We start from the raw sequence: 13,241 nt of genomic DNA, 5'->3' as shown, positions 1-13,241 counted from the left end.
AGCTGATGAAAAGATCTGATAAACATTCTGTTTCGAGTGCATTGTTATAGAGCAGTGAATCATGTACAGTTAAAAAGAAGGAAAATAATTGGAAAGATTTGAAATGTGCATGTGTACAAGAATGCTTAAGGTGAAGTGGACTTGCAGGCTTAAAAATGAGGAAGTAAGAAAGAAAATAGATGAGAGAAGAAGAATACTGGAAGTGATCAGAAAGAAGAAAAAAATCTTAGCTGGGACATAAATTGTGTAGGAATTGTCTGCAACGAAGAGTTATAGAGGGAAAAGTGGAAGGAATGAGAAGAAGAGGTTGGAAGAGAACTGGAATGATAAATGACATTAGGAATGGATGAACATATAAGCAGATGGAGGGAGAAGCTAGAAAAGGGCGCAATGAGGAGCGTCCACTTGATACCTGTCGTAAGACAGACACAGTTCAAATGGTTCTATTGGCTCTGAGCTCTATGGGACTTAACTTCTGAGGTCATCAGTCCACTAGAACTACTTAAACATAACTAACCTAAGGACATCACACACATCCATGGCCGAGGCAGGATTCGAACCTGCGACCGTAGCGGTCGCTCGGTTCCAGACTGTAGCGCCTAGAACCGGTCGGCCACTCCGGCCGGCACAGACACAGTAAAGAAGAAAGAATAAGTAAACATTATGGATGTTAAGTCGGCGTTGACCAGCACAGTTAGTGCTGTTAATTGAACTTCTGCGAATTCGTGCTGCAGGAATGTGAGATGTTGGAAAGCACTTCCTGAATAGTGCCCAACACGTTGGACGTCAAGTGTGTCGCTGTTGATTGTGCAGGGAAGATGTACTTTGCGTGGTCATCGTCCTGGTTTGCGACGGCAGCGGCTTACATTTTCTCACCTCGAGAATCACAGCAGAAGATCAGGGATCGCAGTAGAAGTAAGAACCAGTTTTATACACAGAGTGTCAGCTAGAAGCACCAGGAGCCGTATGCTCCAAACTGATCTATCAACACGCTTACTGATCGCCACGCTACCTCCCACATATCATCAACGTAGACTCCACCTGCTATTTGTGATGAAGAATTCAACGGATGGAATAAACGGCAAAAAAAAAAACTTCAGTGGTAGGAGGTGATAACCGCCGCGGCATCAATCAAGATCAAGGACTGTGCGGCTGGTCCCGGCGGAGGTTCGAGTCCTCCCTCGGGCATGGATGTGTGTGTTTGTCCTTAGGATAATTTAGGTTAAGTAGTGTGTAAGCTTAGGGACTGATGACCTTAACAGTTAAGTTCCATAAGATTTCACACACAGTTGAACATAAATCAAGATAGTTTGTTCAATATTCTCATTGAAGTCCGGTAACGACAGCTGCTCAGAGGCGATACAGTTTGCAATTGATGACCGTCACCGTCCTGCACGGCACATAGCGAGGGCTGAGCTGCTCGCAGCAGTGACCCAGCAGTTACCTGTGACTCAGTCTTGGACAATCCGTTGCATGAGCTACTATCAGTCACGCCATTGTGCTTACTCCACTGTACCTGGGCTTTCTTATCCTCGTTATTGGCTTGCCTTCAGCGTTAGACTCTTGACGAACTTGACTTCGCTGCGGTCCCTCCCGCCGGAGGTTCGAGTCCTCCCTCGGGCATGAGTGTGTGTGTTGTTTTCCTAGCATAGGTTAGTTTAAGTAGTGTGTAAGTCTAGGGACCGATGACCTAATCAGTTTGGTCCCTTAGGAATTCACACACATTTGAACACTTGGCTTCGTTCCATTTGGATCGGGACCAGAGAGAAACGTTTGTAACCGAGGCGTTGACATGGGAGCGGTATTTAACACTCGTGGATTTGGAGTTCGGTTCTGGGGGAGCTACAGTATGTTAGACATGGGAGCGGTATTTAACACTCGTGGATTTGGAGTTCGGTTCTGGGGGAGCTACAGTTTGTTATAGCCTCTCTCCCCTCCCAAATATACCTAGCCGACAACATCACGTATAAGATGCTACAGATACGTATGACTGTAAAAATAATAAAAATAAAATATTTGAATCAAATTATATTAATTTATTTATGTTAGTGAGAACATCGCTTTAACGTAACTTCCAAGGTATTTCATTTCAGAGGTGTGTGGCATTTGGAAAGCATTGATCCAGAAATTTGAGAAGTACATATGTCATGTAATTGATCTAATAACTATAATATGAACACACTGTCACAATTTTGACGACATCACAATCTGCACAATGTAAAATCAGCGTGTACATTCACCATTATATGACACTGCCAGCGAGTAAATGAGAGGAACGCTGTTTATTTTAGTCATTTGCGCTTATATTCTGTAAGTAAGCATTTGTATAATATTTTTCTTAGTAGGGCAGGGCTTTTTTCCCTCTCTGTATCAACTTATTAAGCTTTCTGTGCCTCTCTAACCTAGTTGTGGACTCTGGAACCGTATCAGATTTGTTCGCGATAGCAGGTACAGACAGCCTATAGAATGGTCGCCTTTACCTGGTTGGAATGTTTCGACAGACTATCGGGCCACAAGCTCACCCACGTAATAAAGAAACTGAAAAGCAGCTTGTAATTTTCTAGAAATCCTTGCATTTTCCAGACTGTTAGTTCTTATGCTACTTTATTCTCCGAAAGTTAGCAGAGAAACTCAGAAATTTAAATATGTAAAGCTTTAAACATTTTTACGAAAATGTGTTTTGGAGGGTCATTAAACTGCTGCACCCCGCTCCCCTACACGGCTCCTTTGGATCCACACCTGATATCTAATGTTCTGTATCAGAAAGTGAAATACGTACCATCTCCGATCACCATAGAGGGGGATTCCATAGCAAAAAATTGGCGATACCCTCTAGTGTTTGTTGTGGGCGCACTGAACAGGCGTTCGTATAAATTCTGGGGCATGTGATGTTCCTGCACGACAATGGCCAAGACACATTTCGGTTTCTCACACCACGCAACGCTCCCTGTGAGATGATTATCAACTCTGTATTGTTGTCGTTGCGAGCGCGCGCTCATGTGTGTGTGTGTGTGTGTGTGTGTGTGTAGAGAGAGACATTGAGAGAGAGAGAATGGAAGAGGTGAGGAAGTTCTGTATGGGCTCTAATTTCTATGATTTTCTTTTTGTGGTCCTTTCACGTGATGTATGTGCGAGAAACTAATACGTTACCTGGCTGTTTTCGGAACGTACACTCTCGGAAATTTAGAAGAAACTTCTAGGTGATTCTGAACGTTTCTATTATAATGTTTAGCATTAGAGTTTGATGCTGATCTCCATAACGCTCACGCACGGAATAAATGTAACCGTCGTGCAACGCGCCTTTTTATTGTCTCACGCGGGGAATCTTGGCCTATGACATTGTCATGATATATCAATAAGCGAGGCTCCTGGCTGTCCAATCGAAACCTGTGCAGGCATTGTATTGTTTAGCATGTTCTTGACTGCAATAAACTACACTGTTCCAAGTGTGCTTGCTATTATTCTCGTCTTACGTTGCATGTGATTGTGGTGTTCACTCCGACATCAGGTTTGATGCAGCTCTCCATGCTATTCTATCCTGTGCGAGCCTCTTCGTCCTCGAATAACTACTGCAACCTAAATTTTTCCGAATCTGCTTACTGTATTCGTCTCTTGTCTCCCTCCACGATTTTTGCTCCAACCCTCCACTTCCCTCCAATACTACATTGGTGATTCCTTAGTGTCTCCGAATATATCCTACCAACCAATCCCTTCTTTTGGTCAAGTTGTGTCACCAATTTCTTGTCTCCCTAATTATATTCAGCACTTGCACATTAGTTACGTGATCGATCCATCTAATCTTCAATATTCTTCTGTAGCTCCATATTTCGAAAGCTTCTATTCTCTTTTTGTATAAACAGTTTATCGTCTGAGTTTCATTTCCATGCATGCTACACTACAGACAAATACCTTCAGAAAAGGCTTCCTAACACTTAAATCTATATTCGATGTTAACATATTTCTCTTCTTCAGAAATGATTTTCTTCTCATTGTCAGTCTTCATTTTACATCCTCTCTACCTCGGCCATCATTACTTATTTTTCTGCCCAAATAGCAAAACTCATCTATTACTTTATGTGTCTCGTTTCCTAGTGTAATTCGATTAGCATCGCCTGATTTACTTATACTACATTCCATTATCTTTGTTTTGCTTTTGTTTATTTGCATCTTATATCCTCCTTTCAACACACTGCCCATTCCGTTCAACTGTTCTTCCAAGCTTTTGCTGTCTCTGACACAATTACAATGTCATCGGCAAACCTTCAAGTTTTTATTTCTTCTTCCTGAACTTTAATTCCTACTCCAAATTTCTCTTTGGTTTCCTTTACTGCTTTTTCAGTGTACAGATTGAATAATATGTGGATAGGCTACAACCCTGTCTAATTCCCTTCTCAACCACAGCTTCCCTTCCTTGTCCCTCGACTCATAGCTACCACCTGGTTTCTGTACAAGTTGTAAATAGCTGTCCCTACCTGTATTTTACCCCTGATACCTTCAGAATTCCGTCAGCGTTGTCGAATGCCTTCCCCAAGTCTGCAAATGCTATACACGTAGGTTGCCCTTTCTTTAACCTAGCTTCTAAGAAAAGTCATAGGGTCAATATTGCTTCTCTTGTTCCTACATTTCCCCGAAATCCAAGCTGATCTTCCCCGAGATCGGCTTCTATGAGATTTCCCGTTATTCTGTAAACAATTCGTGTTAGTATTTTGCAACCATGACTTATTAAACAGATAGTTCGACAATTTTCACACCTATCAGCAACTGATTTCTTTGGAATGGGAATTACTACATTCTTTTTGAAGTGTGAGGGTATTTCACCTGTCTCATACATCTTTCACAACAGATGGAAGAGTTTTGTCATGGCTGGCTCTCCCAAAGCTATCAGTAGTCTAGACGGAATATTGTCTACCTCAGGCGCCTTGTTTCGACTTAGATCTTTCAGAGCTTTGTCAAATTTTTGTCGCAGAATCATGTCTACCGTTTCATTTTAATTTGCGTCTCCTTCGCTTTCTATGTTATTGATTTCAAGTTCATTTCCCTAGCATATGTACTCGATGTACTCCTTCCGCCTTTCAGCTTTCCCTACTTTGCTTCGGACTGGTTCAACATCTGAGCTCTTCATATACAAACAGCCGCATCTCCTTTCCGCAAAGGCCTCTGATTTTCCTATGGGAGGTATCTATCTTTCTGCTAGAGACATACGCTTCTAAATCGTTACATTTGTCCTCTAGGCATTCCTGCTTAGCCATTTTGCAATTCTGCCCTTCCTGTCAATCTCTTGCTTTAAACATTTGTGTTCCCATTTCGCCTGCTTCATTTATTGCATTTTTGAATTTTCTACTTTCATCAGTTAAATTCAATATCTCTACTGTTATCCAAGGATATCCACTAGGCCTTGTCCTTTTAACTACTTGATCCTCTGCTGCCTTCTTCTGTTAAAACTACCCATTCATCTTCTACTGTATTCCTTTCCCCCGTTCTATTTAAGCGTTACCTAACGCTACCTCTGAAACTCTCAACAAGCTCTGGTCCTTTCAACTTATCCGGGTCCCATCTCCTTATTTTCTCACCATTTTGCAACTTCTTCAGTTTTAATCCACAGTTCAAAACCAAAAAATTGTGGTCATAGTCGACATCTGCCCCTGATAACGTCTTCAGTTTAAAATCTGTTTGCCGGTCGGTGTGGCCGAGCGGTTCTAGGCGCTTCAGTCTGGAACCGCGCGACCATACGGTCGCAGGTTCGAATCCTGCCTCGGGAATGGATGTGTGTGATGTCCTTAGGTTAGTTAGGTTTAAGTAGTTCTAAACTCTAGGGGACTGATGACCTCAGATGTTAACTCCCATAGTACTCAGAGCCATTTGAACCATTTTAAAAAAAATCTGTTTTCTAAATCTTATTCCTACCATTACATAATCAATCTGAATACTTCCGGTGTCTACATGTTTCTTCCTCGTATACACTCTCCTCTTATAGTTCTTAAATCGACTGTTAGCGATGACTAAATTATACTGTGTGCAAAATTCTACTAGCCAGCTTCCTGTTTCATTCCTTTCTCCTAGTCCATCTTCACCTATTATTTTTCTTCTCTTCCATTTCCCACTATCTAGTTCCAATCCCCCATCACTATTAAATTTTCGCCTCCTTTAACTAGCTGAATAATTTCTTTTATCTCATCATACATTTCGTCAATCTCTTCTGCATCTGCGGAGCTAGTTGGCATATAAATTTGTACTATTGTGTTAGGCGTGGGCTTTGCGTCTTTCTTGGCTATGTTAATGCGTTCACGTATGCTGTTCATAGTAGCTTAGCCGCATTTCTATTTTCTTATTCATTATTAAACCCACTCCTGCATTGCCCCTATTTGACTTTTTATTTATAACTCTGCATTCACCTGACCAGAAGTCCTGTTCCTCCTGCCACAGAACTTCACTAATTCGTAGTACATCTTACTTCAACCTATCTATCTGCCCGGTTAAGGGATCTAGATTCCACGGTCCTATTAGTAGAATGCCAGTTTCGTTTCTCTAGATGAAGACATCCTCCTGAGTAGTCCCCGCCCCGAGATACGAATGGGGCAACTACTTTACCTCCGGAATATTTCACCCAAGAGGATGCCATCATCACTGAACCATACAGTAGGGCTGCATGTCCTCAGGAAAAATTTCAACTGTAGTTTCCCCTTGCTTTCAGGCGTTCGCATCATCAGCATTGATGGTTGATGTTACAAGGGCAGATCAGTGAATTGTTGCTTGTGCAACTACTGAAAAGATTGCTGTCCCTCTTCAGGAACCACACGTCTGTCTGCCCTCTCAACAGATACCTCTGCGTTGTGGTTGTACCTTCAGTATGGCTATCTGTATCGCTGAGGCACGCATGCCACCCCACCGACGGCAAGGTGCATGGTTCATGGGGCGGCGGGGATGAGGAGGGCTTACGTTACATACATGAACAAAAGCCATTATGGCGTATATGAGTCTAAAGACCTTTTAACCCTGACATACACCTATCAGGTATAGCTATGATAAATCATTTGTATGATTCACGGGGGCATAGGTGTGTGTGTTCTACGTCTACATCTTCATGGATACTCTGCAAATCACATTCAAGTGCCTGGCAGAGGGTTCATCGAACCACCTTCACAATTCTCTATTATTCCAATCTTGTAAAGCGCGCGGAAAGAATGAACACCTATATCTTTCTGTACTAGCTCTGATTTCCCTTATTTTATCGTGGTGATCGTTCCTCCCTATGTGGGTCAGTGTCAACAAAATATTTTCGCATTCGGAGGAGAAAGTTGGTGATTGGAATTTCGTGAGAAGATTCCTTCGCAACCAAAAACGCCTTTCTTTTACAGATGTCCAGCCCGAATCCTGTATCATTTCAGTGAAACTCTCTCCCATATTTCACGATAATACAAAACGTGCTGACTTTCTTTGAACTTTTTCGATGTACTCCGTGAATCCTATCTGGTAAGGATCCCACATCGCGCAGCAGTATTCTAAAAGAGGACGGACAAGCGTAGTGTAGGCAGGCCCCTTAGTAGGCCTGTTACATTTTCTAAGTGCCCTGTCAATAAAACGCAGTCTTTGGTTAGCCTTTCCCACAACATTTTCTATGTGTTCCTTCCACTTTAAATTGTTCGTAATTGTAATACCTAGGTATTTTGTTGAATTTGTGGCTTTTAGGTCAGACGGGTTTATCGTGTAACCGAAGTTTAACGAGTTCCTTTTAGCACTCATGTGGATGACCTCACGCTTTTCGTTATTTAGGGTCAACTGCCACTTTTCGCGCTATTCAGATATCTTTTCTAAATCGTTTTGCAGTTCGTTTTGGTCTTCTGATGACTTTATTAGTCGATAAACGACAGGGTCATCTGCAAACAACCGAAGACGGCTGCTCAGATTGTCTTCCAAATCGTTTATATAGATATGAACAGCAAAGGGCCTATAACACTACCTTGGGGAATGACAGATATCACTTCTGTTTTACTCGATGACTTTGCGACATTTACTACAGACTGTGACCTCTCTGGCAGGAAATCACAAAACCAGTAACAAAACTGAGACGATATTCCATAAGCCCGCAATTTCACTACGAGCCGCTTGCGTGATACAGTGTCAAAAGCCTTCCTGAAATCCAGAAATGCAGAATCGATCTGAAATCCCTTGTCAATAGCACTCAACACTTCATGTGAATAAAGAGCTAGTTGTGTTTCACTGGAACGATGTTTTCTAAATCCATGTTGACTGTTGTTCTTAGCATAAGTTACTTTAAGTTAGATTAAGTAATGTGTAAGCCTAGGGACCGATGACCTCAGTAGTTTTTCCCCTTAGTACTTGCCACAAATTTCCAATGATTCACGGAAGACGTCAGAGGATGATGCCGACGAACTCTGAAGGTTCAAGGTTATACCGCGCGTTAATGGGGTGGTCAGGCTTCTCGCATGGAGATGGCGTGTTGGCAGAAGGCGTAGTTTGAGGGTGGCTTTTAGGACAGACCGCTGATCGAGGATATTGTCAGTTGTGGCAACAGCTGACCTGGACATGCGGTGTTGGTAACACAGATATGTGACGGCCATTCCGGGAAAGGGGAAGGAGATGAGAGACGCTACAGGGGCTGGCGTCCAATGCGCTGGCCCATACCGTGTTCCATGAGTGGTAATGGTCAGGGACAACTGGAGGAGGCAGTCCGTGAAGGATGATGTAGTATGGGCACTTTTCAGCTGTAGACCATACACTATCTGATCAAAAGTATCCGGACAGCCCTATGAAATGGGGAATTGACCATCAGATGCCACGAGAGGCGGACTCGCCAGTATAAAATGAGGCGGAGAGTATTGTGTTGTCACTAGAGATGCAGTAACAGCAGAATGGGTGGGTCGGAAGATCTCAGTGATTTGAACATTTACTAGTAATTGAATGTCACCTGAGTAACAGACCCATCAGAGAAATTTTAACTCTTCTGAAGGTGCCCAAATCGACTGTTGGTGATTGATTGCGAAGTGGAATCGTGAAGTAGCAACCATAGCTAATCAACTGCGCTGGAACCCCACAGCGCCTAACAGACAGGACGATGACGTCAACGAACATACGTAACGCCACTGGCCACGAGGTGGGAGAGGAGGAGGGGGGAGGGAATCCAAGGAAAGAGATGTCGATTCTTGAAAAGAAAGCTCCTTCTGATATCTGCGATTTTGACCAGAACTGGCAGTGATACCCAACTGCCATCATGTATAGTGCCAACAGTGAAGTAAGGAAGAGTTGGTGTTACGGTACTGGGGTGAATTTCGGGGTTATGAAGGATATAAGGATATGAACACATTTTGCAACGTTTTGTAGGTGTACTGTAGAGGAACCGTTCTCACACGATGATTCTTTGTATCAGCATGACACTGCACTTTGTCATAAAGCTGCATCTGCAATGGACTGGCCAGTCCGGAGTCCGGACCCGACTCTAATGGGGCGCCTTTGGGTTGAGTTTGAGTGCGAACTTCGCTCCAGACCACATCGTGCAACATCTTTACCTTCTCTAGTTTCGGATCTTTAGGATGAATGGGATACTGTTCCTCCACAGACGTTAGTAAACCTCACTGAAAGTATCCCTAGTACAGTTATCAAGCCAAGGGGATGAAACACCTCATATTAATGACCACTAATAGGTGTCAGAATATTTTTCGTCAGACAGTGTATTGGTAGGAATATGCCCTTTCATCAAGTATGTTTATTCATTTATTACTGTTTCATTAAGATGAGCCCCACTGAGTCTTTTTTGCAGGCCATTTAAAGTGCAAGGGAGGACAATAAATAAATACAGCGTGACAGTCAACAGCAGAAAAATTGTTTTCAGCAAACGAAAATGCTTAACGCTACATATGTACAACAAAAAAAAAATGAAATTAGTATAAACCCACACAAATTAAAGAAAGACAAATGAACACAATTTACGCTGGTATATCCGATACTATATTCCAGTGCCTGTGTTATTCCGAATTACGATGGAAAGTTCCTTCGGACATGCACTGTGGCGACTACAGTCGTTTTGAAATACAAGAAATATATTCGCAGTTGCGAATATGGACAACAGTCAGCCGCATAATGGAATGACGATAGTGAAAATTTCTGACGGACTGGGACTCGGACCCGGATTTCCGGCTTATCGCGAGCAATCATCTTTCCATTTTCTTCTTTCTTTATTTAATTGGCCGGCCGCGGTGGTCTCGCGGTTTTAGGCGCGCAGTCCGGAACCGTGCGACTGCTACGGTCGCAGGTTGAATCCTGCCTCGGGCATGGATGTGTGTGATGTCCTTAGGTTAGTTAAGTTTAAGTAGTTCTAAGTTCTAGGGGACTAATGACCACAGCAGTTGAGTCCCATAGTTCTCAGAGCCATTTGAACCATTTTTTTAATTTAATTTTTTTTTTATCCTGGAAGGTGTTTCAAGTGACAAAGTTACAATTTCTCAATGCTTTGAAACAAAGAAAACATTTGTCTTTTAAGTATTTGTTTAATTTTTTAAAGTTTTTATTTTTATTTTTTTGTATTAGGGTCACAGTCAGTTACAGGCTGGAGGAAACAAGATGGGTAGGGGTCGAAACCCGAGGCCTGGCCATGATGCTTCACCCCTGCCACCGCTGTGCTGCACCCTCACACTGCTCATTTTTATTTTACATAGTTACAGATTTATTTATTTATTTGGCACATATAGACAGTTGAAAACAAATTGAAACTAGTCCAGCCATCTGCAACCCTGGAGACCCCGCAAGGTGATAAAGGATGGCAGGAGCACCGAGTGCAATGTGGAGGTGCGTCGTGTTTCGTTCCAAATTGGACGGGTGCCTGCCACACCGGAACACGCCTACTTAGTGGGGGAGTGGTAAAAACGTTGTTAAGATAATTGGTAAAATACGCTGCATAACGGGAACAGCACTCAGCCTTCACATGTGCAGTCTGCAAGTACTGCCAAAAATCAAGGGGCGAGTGATGATCATCTCCATCTAGATATGCTAAGGTCCAACCTTTCATTCAGAGAACCGCCTGAGACTTTGTTGCAGGAAAATATTCCACCGCTGGCAAAAGAAAGGACTCTCCGTCTGCGGTACTCGTACAAAACAGGCGACCATTTGTCGCCCCAACAACCACACATCCACAACGGCTACACAGTTGAATCGATGATGATCATCGTCGTCTCTACGACAGACGGCGGAGAGGGGAGAGTCCGCCATTCCTATGGCATAGAGTTGCTGATTAGTTGGAAACTTCCCACAGATCGCATAATACCAAGTCGATCTGATATGAGTCGGAAAAAAACTTTGATGAACGTGCCGCCATATCACAGTTCACGGCAGCAATGGGAACTAGCATTCTACTACGTTACAGGTGACATTAAACAGGCAAAGGACATAGAAATCCTTTTCCCGCGGCGGGCGCAGTCTGGGAGTTCGATGCGAGCATAACTAAAGTGCACAATGAACGCCACGATGTGTGCAAACGTGGGTATGACGGTAGCATCCGGACCTGGCGGGGAGAGGGACACTGGCAGATGGACCGCAAGTGAATAAGTGAGTAATGGAGGCCGCAATACTGCACCGTCATTTATACACCCTGGCCATGTAAAGTGTCGCCGTACGATAGTGTACGTTGGCGAGACCAAGCCCTCCTGTACACAGTGGGGTGAGTAAGTACGAGGATGGACCCAGCCGTCAGAATATATCCGAATGCCGCTTGAATACTACGTCCTATCGTAATCGGCATCGGTAGAACCTGAGTAATATGAACTATTCTGGATGCCACATAGGCATTCAGTTAGGCAACACGCTGCAAAGAATCAAGGCGGCGTAGAGAGTTTGACTGATCATCAGAGGGGCTATTCTGAAAACTTCACTGAAGCTGAGCGAGGCTGTACGGCGCGTTGACTACGTAAAGGTGATTTCAAGATGGTGGAGACATTGGGCACAGGGCGGTGGCCCAAGATCTTCCGTGGGTAGCTCGCGCACATTCGTAACATTTCCAGCCGCCCTCCCATGAGCCGTAATGGTGTCGAGCGTCTCCTCTCGAGAACGAACCAACTGCAGAAGGTCATCTGCGAATGCACGACATCGGAAGGTGTAACGACGTAACGAGAGTCCAGACAACCGCGCCGTCAGCAGGCCGACGAGCGGCTCCAGTGCCGCTGCGTAGAGGTGCATGGATAGGGGGCAGCCTTGGCGGACCGACCGTTCAATTGGTATCGTACCCACCACACTCCCATTGGCCTCGATCAACGAACGCGCGCTGCTAGAGCCGACTAAGGACGCTCATGAACCGGTCAGGGAAGCCATTCCGTTCTAAGACAGAATATAAAAATACATGGCGCATACTGTCAAAAGCGCTGTCAGAATCTACGTCTACGATCATCGCACGGTCTGTACGCCTCTGCCAGTGTAATCACCTCACAACAGTCTCCAGCGGATGTCTGGACGTTAACTCTGTCACCTGGCGTAGTTTGCTCGGTGGAGAGAACACTTGGTAAGAGGGGACTGCACCACACCGCCAATAACGACACAAAACTCTTATCGTCAGTATTTAATAAGGTGATAGGGCGGTAGCGGGCTGCAGTAACTCCAGGTGTCGGTTTATGAACGGGAATAACAATGCCATCGATGAAAGTTTGTGGAATGGCAGCTGCAGACGTGATCAGTTCATTATACATATCCGTCAATCGTGTAGACATGAGACCACAAAACGTACGATAACATTCAGTAGGGAGTCTGTCAATGCCTGATGACGTGTACACTGCGCCCTTAAAGGCAAAGAACTCGTGGAATGTCCACGGCTATAGGATCGAAGTCCAGGACGGCCTCATTATCGGCATGGTAGTCTCGGCGACAATGTTCTTCAAAGATGTCGACTATGTCCACTTGACAGTTGACCCGCTGTGCACGGTGATCTACGAGTTCGGTGACTAAGTTTTGTCTGCAGTGTTATGAGATCGTGCATAATATGATGCATGGAAGGTTTCTCCCGCCCACCACGTCGTGTCTGCAGCACACACCGCAGCCACTTGTAGTTCCCGGCAAGTAATCGCCAATAGCTTCGCCTTAATCATGCTGCATTCAGTTTACTCTTCCGGGGAAGGTGACAGGCCACCAAGGTCGCGGAAGTCAATGAAGTAGAAGTCTGTAGTGTGCCTGTGCCAAGCGGCGGCCACCTCCCTTCCGAAAGTGACGAATGTGCGACGGAGCATAGGTTTGGCACATTCCAGCCA

Source organism: Schistocerca gregaria, chromosome X (assembly GCF_023897955.1).
Source record: "Schistocerca gregaria isolate iqSchGreg1 chromosome X, iqSchGreg1.2, whole genome shotgun sequence".
Classification (NCBI taxonomy): domain Eukaryota; kingdom Metazoa; phylum Arthropoda; class Insecta; order Orthoptera; family Acrididae; genus Schistocerca; species Schistocerca gregaria.
Note: the sequence above shows the minus strand (reverse complement) of the source record.